The sequence below is a fragment of the Prionailurus bengalensis genome, chromosome A3, assembly GCF_016509475.1.
Source record: "Prionailurus bengalensis isolate Pbe53 chromosome A3, Fcat_Pben_1.1_paternal_pri, whole genome shotgun sequence".
In the NCBI taxonomy this organism is placed as follows: domain Eukaryota; kingdom Metazoa; phylum Chordata; class Mammalia; order Carnivora; family Felidae; genus Prionailurus; species Prionailurus bengalensis.
Genome location: NC_057354.1, coordinates 86,288,687 through 86,305,672, shown reverse-complemented (window position 1 = coordinate 86,305,672; position 16,986 = coordinate 86,288,687). Strand labels below are relative to the sequence as shown.

Below are 16,986 nucleotides of genomic sequence, written 5' to 3'. Positions count from 1 at the left end.
TTAATTAACCAGTAGAGTTTATTTCAGGAATGCATGGATGGTTCAATGTTTAAGAACATTTAATGTAACTATTCATACTAATAAAAAACGAAGAAAAACTATACAGCCTTTCATTATATTCAAAAGGAATCTTCTTCCTAAAGCAGAGGGAAACTTTCTCTAGGACATATGGAATTACAGAATTTTAGATTTGGAAGGGGGCTTCTTTACTTCCCAAGATTGACTTCTGTTTTACTGATATCATTTATTAACTGCTTCAGTTCAGCTTGTATTTTCCACAATGCCAATACTCTCAATCTGTTGCAGTGACTTTATAGTAGGTTTTTCTGTTCTAACTCATTCTTTGTGTAGCTACGATGCCACTTCCTTCCACTTGAGGATATGTTTCAGCTGAGCACTGCATTTCTGCCTGTCATTCTAATAATTGTTGAGGTTAAGAGTTTATTCATTCTACCCTGACATTTTGTACAAAGAGTTTCCATTTGTTTCAGATTACTTTATTCACTCATTTACCTTAATTTTAACTTCTAAAGAGTTATTCGTTGCTATTTTTTCCTTTGTTTCAGACTATTTTATAGATTTTTTAATGTTTTTATTTTATTTTTTTTTTAGAGAGAGGATGCACACAGGGGAGGTGCAAAGGGAAAGGGAGGGAGGGAGAGAGAGAAAAAGAGAGAGGGAAAAAGAGTGAGAGAGAGAGAGAGAGAGAGAGAGAGACTCATGCAACTCCACGCTCAATGCAAAGCCCATTGTGGGGCTCCATTCCATGACTGAGATCATGACCTGAGCTGAAATCAAGAGTCAGACGTTCAACTGACTGAGCTACCTAGGCATCCCTAGCCTATGGAAATTTAAGATGGATCTGTGCAATAGATTTTGTGCTTTCATTTTCATGGCACAACAACCCAAGAATTCTCATTCTGATTGAGTATATTCCATCTCTATAAAGAGAATTTATTTGTCTCTGCCCCACATCCAAAAATGATGTGTTTATCTGACCTGAAGAAAGGGGCACAATATGTTATGGTCATACAGTGAAAGACTCCGTATCATAAGGCTATCTCATTTTTCCCAACTTAATCTGTAACTTCAATTCTACGAAATATTCTGAAAGAATGTTTTGTAAAAAACAAAAACTGACTTTAAAAATGAAATGAAGATTAAATGTCTAAAAATAATTAAAGCAATTGTGAAAAATAATAATAAAGCTGGAAAGCTTGCCCTATCCGATATAATGACTCCATATACATGACACGTGAAATAACTGTAGAGCCAATGGAGTAGAAGAGAGAACCCAAACCTCAACCTACATGAAGTCTTGCTATATAGTGAAAAAGTGACTCAGACTGAGGACAGAGAACTAACCCCCTAATAAATGATGTTATGATAGTGGATTTCTAATTGGGGAAAAAACCCAGTTAGATCACTGTCTCATACCAAATGTAACCCCAGATGTTTTAAAACCTAATGGGAAAAACAAAACTTTAAACCATTGAGTGAATTATAGAAGGAGACTTTTATGTCCTCAGGTTAGTGAAGGGTTTCTCCAGCCAGGTACAGAAAGTAGGAATTATTTTTTATGAAAAGGATAATTTTGACTACCTGAACCATCTACAATCCTGAATGACAAATTGGTACCATAAACAGGTTCAAAGAAAAGAAAAGAATGATGTCTGCAGCAAATAAAAAAGACAAAATTTGTGTCCAGGATATGTAAATAATTGGTACAAGTAAATATTAAAAAGCAAACAATAGAAAAATAGACAAAGGATCAGAACACACAATCCCCCAAAGGGTAGTAAATCAACATTTGAACAACATTTAACTCTTCTAGGTAATACAGAAATACATATTTAAACAATTGTTTGGGAAAAAACAAGAAATTTCCTCTGGTGGCAGCATAGAGCCCTGCAGAGTTGGGGGTGAGGAGATGGACAGATGGCGAAAGGAATCTGGCAAGAAGAGGGGTGGGGACCCCTCCTCTCAAAAATAAACCTTTTCCATTCTGGCCTCTTAGCCTTTATACATATTCCAGCTGCTTGGGACACTCCAGGTCCACACTGCTCCTACTGATTCTTTAAGACTCAACTCAGTCCGTGCCTCTTGCCTTTGACTGACATATATGGGGCCCATCACCCCTGCTCCATGCTCTCGGGGCACCATGTACATCTCTCAGTCATTACTATCTGCTCTCTCTGTGAGGGATTTAGGGATATTTGCCTCTCCAGCATCAACCTGTTTGTACAGCGGAAGAAAGAAGAGCATGAAAAGAAGAAGCCTTGATTGCTCAAGGAAGCCTCTTGATCTTTTGCCAGCTGGACACCAGCTCTCCAGCCAATTCCTGTGACCCTGTGTGAACCCAAGAAGCCTTCCCATATGGGCCAGTGACTCTAGAGCACAGCTCCTTGGTCAATGGACCTACCTAATCATCAACAGAAGAACCTACTGGCAGCTGGAAGTCTCCCAAGAGCTCACCAGAACTGCATATCCTAGCCCTGGGCTTTTAAAACTTTGGAAATCCTCTTTCATTAAAATCCAGGACATCATCCTGGACAGGATTCAATTGTATACTTCAAATTTCAAAGACTGGTCCTAGCTGCTTTCCTTCAGTCATGGGGTAAGTGGTCTAGTTCTGGGGTTAATGCTATATAAGTGCCTCAGAAGAGGCAACACATGACTGATGATAAGCCATAGTCCGATCTAGAAATCTACAAATCCTTTTCACTGGAACCAAGAGATTTCCTTGAACACTGGTCATCTGTGACCTCTTCTGAAATGTAGTGTTGTATGTTGGTTCAGGTGACCAGGACAAGGTCTATCTGAGGGGTAGTGTAAGATGCCTAGTGATTAGAGAGGAATCCCCTACTTCCTTCATCCCAAGTTTGATTTTCTCATTAGTAGAGAAGTCCTACAGCATGGGAATTCTATAGGAGGGAGAGGAGGAGGCAAAGTGTTGGTGAAATAGGGACTTGAATCAGAATTGAGGCACCATTCTTGGTTGTTTGCCTAAGGAGGAGAGGTTTGGAGTCAATTCTCAGGTTACCATTTCTTTGTTCTCAAGGATGGTCTTTATTTAACAGCTACAAATCTATTTGCATCCCTTTACTTAAATAGGTCATTCAATAATAACTCACACTTTCACACTGTCTTAAAACATTCCTTTTTCATGATTCTTCTATCTGACTGACATGTAAAATGTACACAATTTGGTATTCATGTGATTTGTTGATGCCACAAATAGGGCAAGATCTGAGAAATCACCTCGGGTGTTAAAAAAAAGTCTGTATCTATCTGAAAACCTTCTTGCTAATGGGCAGGGACTGTATTTTCTCAAGAAGAAAATAAAATGAGACCCCTAAGACAAAACTGGAGGGAAGGAGATATTTGATAGGCTTACTTCTCCTATCCCAACTCTGCTAATAATTGCCCTGAGACTGTTGAAGTTTGTTGTTTCATACTTAAACATCATCATTCTTTATGCAATTATATAAGCCTTGACCAAAATATACCATTTTGGGGACACACTTGAAATGTACCTAGTCTGTTACCTCAAGTGTGGGTAAATATAACCTTCTCATATTCTGGGAACCAAACTGGTTTTGTCTTCTCTGGGTTACCATGGGACCCCAAGGGGTCTAACCTACTCAAGGAGCAGAGGAATATAGGATTATTTATATTGCTGCCTTGGAATCCTTCTAGTCCTTATTACTGAGTCTTCTTAACCGGCAAAATCACACTCTGTCTCACCCCAAGGTTATATTACCCCCTGGGAAGGGAAAGAACCTCATGTCAGTTGCTTGTGGTTTTAGCCAAGGAGGTGAGCTTGTTGGGGGTACTGCTCGTATTTCTTTAACCCAAATCTGCAGGAGCAAAAGGCTTACCTGCCTGGTGCCATAGTCCTGCTCCCTGCCTCATCACCACCTAGTGGTCATAGTTAGACTTCCTAATCCTGAACTCTAAATACATCATTCATGGGGCCTCTGGAAACCATCCACTGTGACCTCATCCAGACTTCTGTCGTTCTGCCACATGGATAGATATGTTAGGATAGATATAGGTCTTTGACTGAATTTGGACTTTGTGTTAAAAGATGCATGTGTCACTTGTACTTTGCCTTATAAATTGTTTTTCTGGCTTGGAATATGCCCTTACTCCCAGTACCTAGTTGTACCTAGTAGGTACAACCCAGGGTGGTGTGTCCATATTTGGATCATTGGCTTCCTCTCAACCCTGAGGACTTAAGTGGATTCCTCCTGGTCATAGCCAGAAATAGGGTGTTAGATGGGGAAATGGTAGAGAGTGGATTAAATTCCAGCTTCTATCCACCCTACAACGTATAAAACATACCATTAATCATATCAACCTATTTAATAGTTAATGATCTTAAAATCCCAGCTATGGAGTCCTGATGTTCTCTTCAGGCAGTAATGGCTCATCCAGCCATTGTTACCAAAGCTCCAAGGTAGAAATAAAAACTGCTTCTTAGCCCAGATTATGTAGGAGCTTGCAAATGTTTCACTGGACTCTGTTATGGGTTTAAAAAAACTGCTTTTAAGACAAAGTCGGTGGCAAACTATAGTCATGGAGAGCTGAAATGTCCATGTTGTAGAAAATCAGCAGATGTGAAATGTCCCTGATATTTGACTTAATTAAATCTTAATTCAAATACAATTCTAGTCCCTGAAGATTTCCATAATTCAGCTGGGTATCAGGACAATGTGGAGGATTCAGGCTCCTTATTGGGATTTTGTGCCTTGGTTCAGTATAAGTCTCAGCAAAATTTGGAATTCAAGGGGCCTCCAGGAATTCTGCTTGAATACAGTCCTACAGAGTTCCGTGCTTGAAGATCCATTCAATATACATGGGTCCACTAAAAATCAGAGTCAATGCCTTTTCACACCATTTTTTTGACTTGACTTTGAGAAGGGTTTCCCAGATCATGGGATGGCAAAGCCACCAGTCCTTACTACTAGCTCCACAAGAAGTAAGTGCTGGGGGCAGCTCCAAAGTTTCTTACTTATTTTTGTTTTTCTATGCCCTCTCCAATGTTTGGAACATAGTAAGAAATCAACAAACTTTTGTGTCATTGCATTCATTATGAGTTCCCAGCAAGGGATTTCACATGTAACCTGGCATTACCCTCAGATTTCTGCTCAATTACTTCCAAAGGTCTAATATGCAAAGAGTAGGAGCAAAATAAGAACTCTAAATCTCATTCTGATTTGTTTTCTGAAATACATTCTTTTGTGCTTATGTGAGTTTCCAAACCTCCCTGTGGTTAAGCTCCTTAGAAAACACAGGCTCTTTCCATTAGCCACACACACAACCAGAGTCAGAAAGAATCAAGTGGGCCAAACTGAGTTTAAATTGTCTCCCCTTCTTTTGCACATGGGTTAGAATAAGACGAAAGGGAAAACAGAGCTTATTTTTGAAACCATCACCCACAAGTCTTTTAATCCTGGAAGAGAGAGTTGCTCTAACGATGGAAATTATAAAACTGTCAGTCCCACTCTTCCTTAGCCCCACCCAACTGAAGTCACTGATGTCCTAAGTGACCCACCCAGGTCCCCAGCTAATCCTGGAAGGGTGCACAGGCTCAGGCGCCACTAAGTGGGACAAGCAATTAGTTAGTTCGTCAAAGGCCCAGCATTTATTGGTCCCCTCCCTCTGCTCCCCAGCTTCTTCCGTGGCCTCCCTCATTCCTCCTAACCTCACATTGCACTCAAATTGGCTGGAGCCCGAATCCCAGCCCACGCCTTATCCTCCTATTACTGACAGGGTTCATGGCCAAGCCTTCCTCATGCTTAAAAAGCTTGACCTTGACTCTTGCCTCTATTCCAACTTCTTCAGATACCAGTCCAGACCCAAACCAAACCATTGAGCACTCCACTTTGAGCTTGGGGGCTCCTCTCTATGTTGTGGAGACCCCAGCCCAGGACACCCAGCCCCACCCTACTGACTTGTGAGGAATTTTTCCTTTAGTCAATCTGACTGATGGCTGTAAAAACAATGACTTTCAAGCTGCAGAATGCAACCTATTAGTGATTTGGGAAATCATTTTGGTAGGATATTGCCAACATTAAAAACAAAATGAAGCAGAATGGAACAGAAATATTAGGATCTATTGCATGCTATAACAGAAAGTAATTATGTGTGGAACTTTTTGTCAATTATATGTAAGTAATATGATAGATAGATAGATAGATAGATAGATATAAACTGTATTTTCTCTTGCAAATCAGAGCAAAAGGATATTATAGCAAAATAAGTACTCCTTTCATCTCTATTAATTTGACTTTTCCAGCACACACACACACACACACACACACACACACACACACCAGGAAAAACCTAAAATATTATCTGATACCAACTATTCGTACGTTTGGTGCAAATTTAACACAAAACTATAGTTGTTTGGAAAACAGAAATTGGTTACTTGTCCAAAAGGTATTTCCCCTCATTAAAATGAACACTAAGATGTGATAGGTGAGACCCCTCCCCCCCCCACCCAGGTTACCAGCCAAAGCCACCAACATGATGTGTGGATGACCACTAGGTGACCATGACCAGACAAGGACAGTAATGTGGCTGCCAGGGAAGTCAGAGGCCCCTTTCACATGCATATGCCAGGAGGACACAATAAGCCATGTGAGTGAGAGAAGTGGAGGCCGGGGAGGGACAAAACCTCAAATTTGATATACTGACTGTTTAAATTCTTGCACTGGGCTAAGATTTCCAGTTTGGAAAAAAGTGGTCTCTTCTGCTCACCACACCTGCACCCAGCAGGAGGGTCTTTCTTGGATTAAGAAAGCAGCTCTAAACTATTTTCTATATATCCAAGTACAGTAAAAATGGGGTTTTTTTTCCTACCCTGGGATACATATATTTGTAATTACTGCATTTCTTTATACAGAAGTTTACTCTTGAGGCTGTTCAGACCAGCAGTTATGAACACCGACTTGGTGAATGCCCATGTGAGTTTGAACTCCTGATTTGAGTTCAGACTCCTTCCTTTTCTTCCACTTACTAGTATGGCATTTGAACAAGATGTTTTGCTTTCTTACACTTCAGCTTCCTCCTTTATACAATGGGGATAATAGTATCTATCTCATAAGGATTGTTTTAAGGATTAAATCTAATGATCCCAAGGTGCCAAGTATCCTGCCTGAACACAGTGAGCACATAGGACAGTGGCCGCTCTACCTCCCTTCCCGCCATCATGATTATTAAAGTCCCAGGGGTAAGATCTGAAGTGCTCGTTTCTTATCCATCACTGACACCTGGGATTACCTCTTTCTGAAATATCTCTAAGTTTTATAGATGAAAATGGATCTTCACTGCAATTTTTATTTGGATGGACTTAATTATAAGCCACAGATTTTTTTCATATTTATTGTGCACTTTCTGTTTTAAAAACACTGAGTATCAATAAGCATTCTTTTCTTTTTTTAATGTTTATTTTTGAGAGAGAGAGAGAGAGAGAGAGAGAGAGAAACAGAGTGTGAGCGGGGGAGGGGCACAGAGACAGAGAGATACAGAATCCGAAGCAGGCTCCAGGCTCTGATCTGTCAGCACAGAGCCCAACGCGGGGCTTGAACCAACAAGCTGTGAGATCATGACCTCAGCATGACCTCAGCCGAAGTCCGACACTTAACCGATTGAGCCACCCAGGTATCCCTTGAATATCAATTAGTACCAACGACATAATTTGCAGAAATCAGTGCAAAATGAAAAGGAAAGCCTCTTGTTCAAAAATTACTAAAAATTTCAAGATGGTGACAGCAGAGCATTAAACCAAGTGCCACCCAGACCTTTGTAAGTGCGGGCTCCTGGGTGACTGCAGAGGTCCCATGTGCCCGTGAGGCTGACCGTGCCATCAATATCCTTTGCCCATTTTCTACTGGGGTGCAAATGTTTTCTTAGCCCAGGGGTCAGCAAACTCTCTGTAGAGGGCCAGACAGTAAATACTTCAGGTTTGCAGAGTATGGTCCCCATGGCAACTGCTCAAATCTGCTGTTGTAGCACAAAAGCAACCATTGAAAGCAGCCACTGATAATACATAAATTTAAAAAGTGTGGTGATGCTACAATTGTATTTACAAAAACAGTCTGCAGGCCATAGTTTGCCAACCTCTGTCCTAGACAGTGACTTTCTTTCAGTTTTTCTCATCACAAAAATCTATGTATTTTTCCTGGTTAGCTAAAGTTTGAGTGTAGCTAAACTTTAGTGTATTTTTCCTGGTAGCTGAACTTTTGCTACTTATTTCCTGTTATTTATTGCTGAGAATGTGGACCAGAAAAATTGTGCCTTGGGATATATACGGAGGCATTCTTTGCAACTTAATAAATATTTCATGGATATTTGAAAAGAAAGTTTATTCTCTGTGGGGTATATGGTTCAAAATATATGTATTAAAACAGCCTCATTATTCATACCCTCTATGTCCTTTGAACACTTAAGTATTCAGAGAGATGTCTTTTCAGATTCCACTGAGAAAATGATTTGTTTTTCATCTTTGGCAGTCAAGAATAGATGAGAGTTATCTTAATACAGTCCCTAAATATTGAAGCACCCTTGCATTTCTAGGATAAACTTTACTTGGTCTTGGTATATTCTTCTTCTACTACACTGTTAGTATTATTTTGATGATATCTGATTTTGGATTTAAAGTTTTTATTCAGTTTGGTCAGCAGTTTTGCATATGAACATGTTATCTTTAGTAGATATTGATATCAGATATATACAAGCTTCCTAAAATAAACTGGGAGACTCCATCTTTTTCTGTTTTCTGGAAAAGTGTGATACTGAAATTTTCTGTTCCTTGAAGACGAACTTTTCTAGAACTTTCCATGAAACCCCACTGGTCCAAAACCAAAGGACCTACTCACAAAGGCAAACTAGTCCCTCTCAAATGTCCACATTCTACTGAGAGGGGTTGGGGGAGGCAAAGTTGGAAAGATCGAGCATTTTGCCTAACTGAATTTTCTAAAATCGCAACATTGGACTCTTATTATCACTTTGGTTCAAAATTTAGGGATTTCCATAACTCTTACTACTCAGTAGGTGGACCTGGGAGGAAGAAGGGGGTTTGGGGAGCTAAAAGTAGACTACATTTTGGTTTGTTGTTGTTGTTGTTGTTTTGTTTTGTTTGTATATGAATGTAGTGGAAGTAATTTTTTTATAGCCTGAGTAAAAAATTTCTATTTTTCACGTCCTCTTTTGAGAATCTATCCATTAAGTTTTACGTGTCTGTATAACCTCATATTAATTTCTCCGGGGCCAATTACCTCTGTTTCTTTTATGCTACATCTTTTTCTTGCTCTTTATTTCCAATATACTCTACATTTTGATGTCAATATTTTCTAGCAATTTTTCTCAGTAAGGGTATGAGGATGGCATACATTTTGAATTTTGAAAGCCTAGTTATGAAATTTAAATATCACATTTCACTCAGAACTCTATAATTACTGAGGTTTTTTTTTTTTTTTGAGCATTTAATGTTGTAGGCCAAAAAGAAAAAAAAATTTAACATCAGTCTGAGTCTTGCTTTTTTTGTGGGGGGAAGGGAAATCTAATTTTTTTCTTTTTTGGAGGAATGTAGACATTTCTATTTAATCTTATATTTTAAGAATTTATCTATAAGGTTGTGTATGTTGTGGATCCTTTTAAAAATTAATTAGTTTGAGTATTTGGTAGGTCCTCTAAATGTTCTCTTTTCTCTTCCTAGAATTTTTATAGTAAATATATTGTATATAGTTTATATAGATATATTTTTTTATTGTGTATATGTGTGTGTGTGTGTGTGTGTGTGTGTGTGTTTATATATCCTGTTCCTAGCACCTATCTCCTGTCTCATCATTTTCAACTCTATATTCTTTCTGCTTGAGTTCTGGGAAAAACTTCTTAAACTGTCTTCTGATGAACTGAATTTACTTTCTGCAATATGGTGGTCATGGTTTCCAGTGGATTTGAGTAGTCAGAAATATACTTTCCAAAATCTTCTTATTTTCAGCATGTTCCTTTTTCCTGACAGGCTGCTCTTGTTTGTTGATGTATTATTATCTAAAATTTACTGATGATACTAACTGGACATATATTTGCTTAAATGGCTTCAATGGTCATTGCCACTTCTTTTATTTAATAACTATTATATTTAAAGTTTTCTTTAATCTTGATTCACTTTTTGGTAATTTCCTGAAAATTATCCCTACTCCCTTTTTTTAAGAAGAATCCATATGTATTTGAAAATGTTTTCCTATTTTCTTCACATGTGACATCTTTGCTGAATATAACATTGTAGGTCATAAATTTATCCATCAAAATTCTCCACCATTTAATGTGTCAGAACCTTTGTAGGTAATCCGTGTCTTTACCACTCATAAAATTCTTCTTTTGTCTTTGAAATTAAAAAGGATCACAAGGACATACCTAAGTACTCATCTCTTTTAATTAACTAATTAACTTTTATTGCCTTTTGATAAGCCTATTCAATCTTCATTTTCAAGTTTTTCTTAAATCAGGAAAGTTCTATTCAATCTTTGAGTGTTTATTCTAGACTATCCTTTAGCAACTGAAATTATCCGGTATGTTGGATAATTGGATATCTATTTTCATCATTCAATATTTCTTACCTTCTCTCTTATCACTTTATCTAACCCATTTTCCTATTCAAATTTGGAGAATTTCTCAAACAAGCCTTCATCAATTCATTTCATTTTCTCCATTGTTGGTTTGGCTCTTTACTGCTTCTAAGGTGAGTTAACATTTTTCCCTATTATTTCATATTTTGTTAACTGCTCTAGGTTCCTTGTCTCCTTGTTTCATGTTTTATCTATTTCACAGATTTCTTATTTTATTTAACATCATTTAATTTACAAAACATATGGTGCCAAAACTGTCCTCTTTTGCTTTGAAAATTCTTTGTGTATAAACATGTTCTTCTTTCACCTTGGGAATTTTGTTTAATCCCCTTTTAAAGTTGCTGAAATTTTATAGGCCCTATTGTTATCCTTGAATGTGGGAAGGTGTTGCTGGATCTGGTATTTGCTTCCGACATAGTTTCTTGTACTGTTTTGTTTTTGTTTTTGTTTTGCCTCATTTCGCACTCATAAACTTCTCTAAGAACTTAATCCGGAAGAAAGGAGTTGCTTTTGATGGCTAAAATAAGCTTAGGTTATTGTTCCATCACTTAGAGAAGAATAGGGAATGGAATAGACTCTTATCATTTGCCACAGATGAATTTCATCCTCACAAGGTTTGCATGTTTTTATTTGGACATGGTTACATCCATTCCAGCTTGTCATTGGTAGGGGTTTTTGGCCTGGTATTCACTTCAGGTTCATATTTTGTTGTACCAGACATCTTTCCTGGCCCTTACTGTATCCACAGAATCAAAGACAGAACTCTGCCATTTCCCTGGAGGTCCAGGATCTATGAAGGTCCAGGATCTATGGGGAGGACTCAGTGAAGCTGGACAGAACCAGGGTCATGAAGATGACTGGGGCTCATGGGATCTCTCTTTTGTGGCTTAATTGCCCCTTCCTTATCCAGTGTAGCGGCTTCTGTACAATGCAGAAGGGCTCCAGGGAGATGGTTCTCATCACTCTTTACTTCCCACTCTTTACTTCAAACTCACTTCTAGATTTGGGATTGTTTTTGTAGCTTCTCCCAAATCTTACTCTCCGTGTTTTCTACAACTTGGCAACAGAGTTGAAAGTAGAGCCTGGCTAACATCCTTCAAACTCAGTCCATCTGTTTTGTTTCTAGTGGAATTTCTTACAAGTGTGCTGCATGTCAATGTCACTATCTTTAGTCTTTGGACCTGATGCAGGCTGCCCCCACATGCCTCCTTAAGACTTTCTCTTTTAGGGGATTGGGGCAGTTGTAGATGATAGTGGGGGAGGTGGTGAAGGAGAAGTCGTGTATGTTCATCTTTCTTTTCAGAAATCCTAAACAAACTTTCTTATCTCCTACTAAGACCATCAGCTCATTAAATTTTAGTTCCAGCATTTATGATACCCTGAAAGTGCACTTCCAAAAGTCGCCAATGCTTTATTTCTGCTAAAATATATGGCCTTTCTCAGTTCTCATCTTGCTGGACGTATTTATAATATGCATAAATACAACACACTCTATTGTTTCAACAAATGGATTTTTGAATGCTACTAGGTCCTTTCGAACCTATAAAGATTAATAATTCCAACCCTTGATATTTATTAAGTACTTACTAAGCAGCAGGTATTGTGGTGAGCACTTTACCCGCATTACCACTTAGTAATAGTAGCTAACATTTCATGAGAACTTTCTACATGCTCATAGGGTTCTGTTCTAGGCACAACCACCCCATGTGATAATATTATCTCCCTTTTTACAAATGAGGAAACGGAGTTCACAAAGAGGTTAAGTAGCTTGCTCAAGGACACACAACTAGTTAAATGGTAGAGTTGGAATCTGAACTCAGGTGGTCTGGCTCTAGAGTCCACACTCTTAGTCTAAACATTGTTCAGTCTCCTTTCTGGTGTTTAAACCTGGGCTTTTAACACCTATGCAACACTGCCTCCCCATGGAGGGGTCAGGAAATGCACAATTACAATTTATAATGCTAGTTATTAATACTGAGAAGTACTAGAAAATCTCCAAAAATTCTTATGGGAATGTGGGAGTGGGTATACCAGGAAAGGCTTAAAATTGGGGCACTTGGGGAAAACCAGGAGTGCTGTATTGGTTGACCATTTTAATGGAGTAATGCATACAAGGAGCTTCACCAGTTTGGCCTTTAATCATCTCCCCTTTTGTTTCTTTGATATTGTCTTTTATGACAATTAACAATCAGGATGGCCATATACGTTAAAATCCAAACAGACATTTTCAAAAGTAAAATAAGAAACCATTAATAATTGTGCTGGGACAAGAAGCATAAGCCAGTAATGTCCTGGGCCGTGATTTATTGATTAGTGGTTAAATTATGGCTGTCCAATGGCATCTTGAATTTCCTTTTATTATTTTGACTGGTGTATAGGTACAGTTAGGATACTTCACTTTTTAAATTTTCTATGTCATTTCCATAAATTTGGTATTTGCATTACCTTGTATGTGAGAAATGATGTCAGAATGACTATGATTCTGATCATAATCCTTTGCCACCAAGATCTTGGGAAAGCTCTGTTCCAGGTGGTTCCTACAGGTATTTATTAACTGGAGCTGTACATGGTTGAGCATCAGGATTTGAGGCAAAGAAGATAAGGCCACTGAATGAGACCCCAGAGGACGAACACTAAGGGTTATTCCTTTCCATCTCTTGATAATCAACCATCCTGCTGCTTATCATGCAATGTGAGTTGTTATGGAGTTGAGACATTCTGAATAAGGAAGGGATTTTGAATGAAGATGTGATGTAGAGAGGTGATTGTTTTTTTTTTTTTTTTTTTTTTTTTTGTACTACAGGGAGCCCACAACTAGTGATAGGAGGGGGCCAAGTACTAATGATCATCTCATAAGGGTGAGAGGGCACCACCTATGTAAAGATGGGAGTGGTGATAAAGGGCATTAGCTAAAGGCAAGAAAGTGCATGAGTTAGTTCGGGGAACCACATGGTACAGTTTTGTTGGAAATTACAAGGGTGTAGGTTGTGGTAAGAGATGAAACTAGGGAAATAGTGGCCTGAGCAATAAGGCTCTTGAATGCCTTGCTAAAGAGTTCACATTTTGCTCTAAAAGAGTTCTGGGTAAGTGTTTAAAGGTCAAAGGATGGGTCAGATGATGTCAAGATTAGATGTGTGTTCTAAAAAGATTAATTTGGTGCCACTGTCAAGAATACATGGGGTGGGGGAAGGGTGAAGAAAGTAGGTAAGGAGACCAATTTAGAGACTATTTCAGTGAACTGGTTGAGAAAAGGGAAAGGCCTGAGCTAAGGCACCGAGGAGGTAGAGAATGGGTCATGTGGGATGATCAAAGGACAGATGTCAGGGCAGGTGTTGTCCAGCCTTGCAGTATGAGAAAGATACTCCCAGATCTTTGGTGTAAGTGGCTGGGGTTTGTGGTGATGTCATTCACCAAGACTAGAAATAGAGGAAAAGATGACATAAAGGGGTAAACAGTGGATTATTCTTCCACTGGAATTCTCTCTCCCCTTGCCTCGGTGGTAGAATTCTTCTCTGGTTCTCTTCTGACTGTTCTGGAAACTTCTTCTCAGTTAGTGGAGTTTCTTCTTTGGCACAGATATTCCTGTTGGCAATTCCTCTAAGGTTGGACCCTGGCCATCTCTGTCAATAAACTCCACCTCTTCTTGACATTTTAAAAATCCTAAGATTATCTTGGTATCATCTCGGTATTATTTATTATTCATATCCACATTTTCGACTACTACCCTTGGGCTAACAACACTCAAATCTTTATTCTCAGTCTCAGGGTATAAATCCAACTGCCTGCTCAGCATCTCCACCCAAATGCCCTACGTGTTCAGACTCAACACATCCACACCAAGCCTTCTTTCCTTCTGAAACCTCCTCCTTACTCTCTCAAGACTCTTTCCTCTTCCACATCCCATGTTCATCAGGTCCTGTTGCTCCTCACTACAAAAGAGCTCTCAATTTCATCTATTCTCTTCCTCATTCCTACTACAAGAATAGGTGGGATATAGATAGAAGCTTGCCACTTTTGTCTCTAGAAAACTTTAATCCCATAACCTATTGCTGACATTAAAAAATCCACTCTTCCTAGATTCCTTCCTGTCACTCTCCCCATCATGTTTACACCACAAGGGAGGTGGGTCACTTTGCTATCCTGTATGTTACCCTTTTGCGAGCAATGTCTTCTTCTTTACTTGGTTACCTGGCAAGATCCCGCTCAATGTTCAAGTTCCAGCTCCAAAGTTACCTCCTCTATGAAGCCTCCTAGGCCTCTCACATCTCACCCAAAATTATTTTACCAACTCTGTTTCCCTAGCCCTTTGTCTCTTCTACTAAAATGTGAAATCCTTGAGAATCAGAGACCTCCAGAAGTTTAGCACGGTTTGAAAATCGGTGTATTAAAAGTAGGTGCATTTAATTGGTGCATTAAATTGGTGTATCCCTTCTCCTAGCCAGGTAGTCCTGCTTGGAATCTAGGGAGGTGTCTTTCGTTAGAGACCCACATCCTCTTTCTCCAGGGGTAATTACCACCAGCAGCAGCATCACCATCACCATTACCATCTGTCATTTGGGTACTCACATACCAAATGCTTCATTACAGGTTTTAATCTAATGTTATTCTATAACACTTCTGTGAGGCAGAAATTTAAGGCCTATTTTATTGGTAAGAAGACTGAGGTTCAGAGAGGCTAAGTAATTTTCAACAAGGTCACAAAGCTTGGTGAAAAGGCTGAGCTGGTGTTTAAAGCCAGAGATGTCTGATTCCAAAGTTGGCTTTCTTAACACTTATGCCTGAGCCTTGGTTCATTCTCCTGAGGCACTGGAGCCACATTTCATGTGTGACATCTCAATAGAAAGGGAACAAAGGACTGTACTGGCAAATACATGGCTTAGATATATATGCACACATGATAGGGCCTGGTAACACTAAAGGGCAGTGCATAGTCTGTCTGATCTCTGCTCTTCCTTCTCCTCATCAGGTTGGACTTTTCTACCACTGCCTAAAATAAGAACTCTGCTTGGTCTCCAGTTCTGAGGTGCCTGCTGCCTCAGCGACATCTCACCATAGAGGAGAAAGGACATCATTATGGGGCAGCTTTCCTTGTCTTCCTGTTCACTCTTACCACTTATTGTGGGAGGGAGAGACCCACATCAGAATCACCTGGGAATTTTTTCCAAAATATACATGCTCGCCTTGGCCTTCTCAGGTTCTGATCTGGCCCTTGGTTAAGAACTACTGGTTGAAAAAATAAAATAAACGTTGAAAAAAAATTAAAAAAAAAAAAAAAAAAAAAGGGGGCGCCTGGGTGGCTCAGTCGGTTAAGCGTCCGACTTCGGCTCAGGTCACGATCTCGCGGTGTGTGAGTTCGAGCCCCGCGTCGGGCTCTGTGCTGACTGCTCAGAGCCTGGAGCCTGTTTCGGATTCTGTGTCTCCCTCTCTCTCTGACCCTCCCCCATTCATGCTCTGTCTCTCTCTGTCTCAAAAATAAAATAAACGTTGAAAAAAAAAATTAAAAAAAAAAAAAAAAAAAAGAACTACTGGTTGAGGGGCCCCTGGGTGGCTCAGTCAGTTAAGCGTCTGACTTCGGCTTAGGTCATGATCTCACAGTTTGTGAGTTCGAGCCCCGTGTCAGGTTCTGTGCTGACACCTTGCTCAGAGTCTGGAGCCCGCTTCAGACTGTCTCCCTTTCTCTCTGCCCCTCCCCGCTCACACTCTGTCTCTCTCAAAAATAAATAAACATTAAAAAAAAAGAACTACTGGTTGAACACATTCATTTCCAAGGTCTACAATTTCCACTTGTCCTTATCAATGAAACCTTCCCATTTCTTCCAGACAAAATGCTCGTCCTGCTCAGCTGCAGTCCAGGGATGCTAGGAATCAACATCATTGCCATGCCTTGCTCTACCTGACCATCTTTCAGTCAGGGGTTCTCGACCTGGGCAGTACTATCTCATAAGAAGGCATTCAGAAATAAATGTAAGAGCATTTATTTATTGGTTATCACAATGATCAAGATGGCTACTGGCATTTACAAAGCAAGGATCAGTAATGTTAAGCATCCTACAGATCCCCACATTAAAAAAATGTCCTACTAACATTGTCAACAGCACCCCCACTGAGAAACACATTTGGTGTTTGATTTAAGCTTTGAATAAGTTTCTTCAATACATGGGCATCCTCTGGGCTCAGCTGCTGCAGTGTCCGGGGGCTGCTCTCCCTTGCCAGCCTCCCAAGTTCCCTCATATCCTATAAACTATGGAAAAAGAGTTTCCTAGTTTTCAGATGTCCATGTAATACAAAGGTGGCAGGAAAGCTTGTCTAATCTCCATTTCTGCTTTCCATTTAATCTAATTTA

General features: G+C 39.5%; 1 protein-coding gene across 2 annotated transcripts in view; it reads right to left on the bottom strand.

Moving 5' to 3' along the window:
- Positions 1 to 16,986, bottom strand: part of ANTXR1 (ANTXR cell adhesion molecule 1) — a 222,562-nt gene that overhangs the window by 196,832 nt on the left and 8,744 nt on the right. The gene's annotated exons all lie outside the window — the stretch shown is intronic.